Consider the following 1063-nt stretch of genomic DNA (forward strand, 5'->3'; position numbering starts at 1 on the left):
TATATATATATAGTTTTTTTTCTATGTTGTTCGCTAGCCTATCCACTCTGTGGCCCTCAAGGAGGTGACATTCACTTATTTGATATGATGAAGTAAATTAAAATTATATATTCAATATATGAATGTCAACTCATTAGCAAATACAGACGTTGACACAGTAGGTAGGCATCATATCAAAACTTTACATATATGTGCGAGTGTGTAACGAACCGTACTTTCATACTATTTTGAAATTTCCGGAAAATTAAAAATTTTCTTAAAATAAATCGTGAACCTTCAAAATTCGATAAAACAAACTGTTCATATCAACATAGTTGCAACCAAATATCTCAAAATAAAGTTTGCCAAAAGTATTTGTTTAAAAATGCATGACCGTTAACATAAATCAGAGTATTGAAAATTTCCAAAAATTCTTTAAAACTGGGCGGTCCTCGTGTCTAGCCTCCTGTTAAGTCCAAGCCTGCTCCTTGGTCCCCACCCCTAGTCTCCTCAAAATCATCCTCACCTGCATCGATCAAGTCTAGTGAGTCTAAAGATTCAACACGTATAAACTGGAGATAACAAGTACTACGTAATAAAACCACATGCACTTTCAAAATAGGACATACATACTGAAAACTGTAACATGAAACAAAGCTTAAACATACATACATACATAGAATAGATGTGCCATCAACGTAGAACCTTTCATAAACATGCTTGCATCGTATATACATGTGCATACATAACGTTATTTTGCGTAGAGGCGTGTTTTAAAGCAAGTGACCCATACATAATGCACCTGATCAGACTAAACCACAGTACTGGGCTGACAGGGAAGATCAACTGCCACATACATGAGATCCCCGTTCATAATTTAACGGGTGGATTGGTCCATGGTCATGCTTTACCGCTTTCCAATCCTGATCTAAATCCGTTCATGTTGTAACGGGGTGGATTGGTCTCTGGTCATGCTTTACCGCTTTCCAATCACATACATACTTTGGTCACAAGACATTTAGCATACCTCAAAAACTTGAAAATATTTTCTTTTTGCACGTCAACATACTTACTTGGCGTTGAG

The sequence above is a fragment of the Primulina huaijiensis genome, chromosome 17, assembly GCF_012295235.1.
Source record: "Primulina huaijiensis isolate GDHJ02 chromosome 17, ASM1229523v2, whole genome shotgun sequence".
Lineage (NCBI taxonomy): Eukaryota > Viridiplantae > Streptophyta > Magnoliopsida > Lamiales > Gesneriaceae > Primulina > Primulina huaijiensis.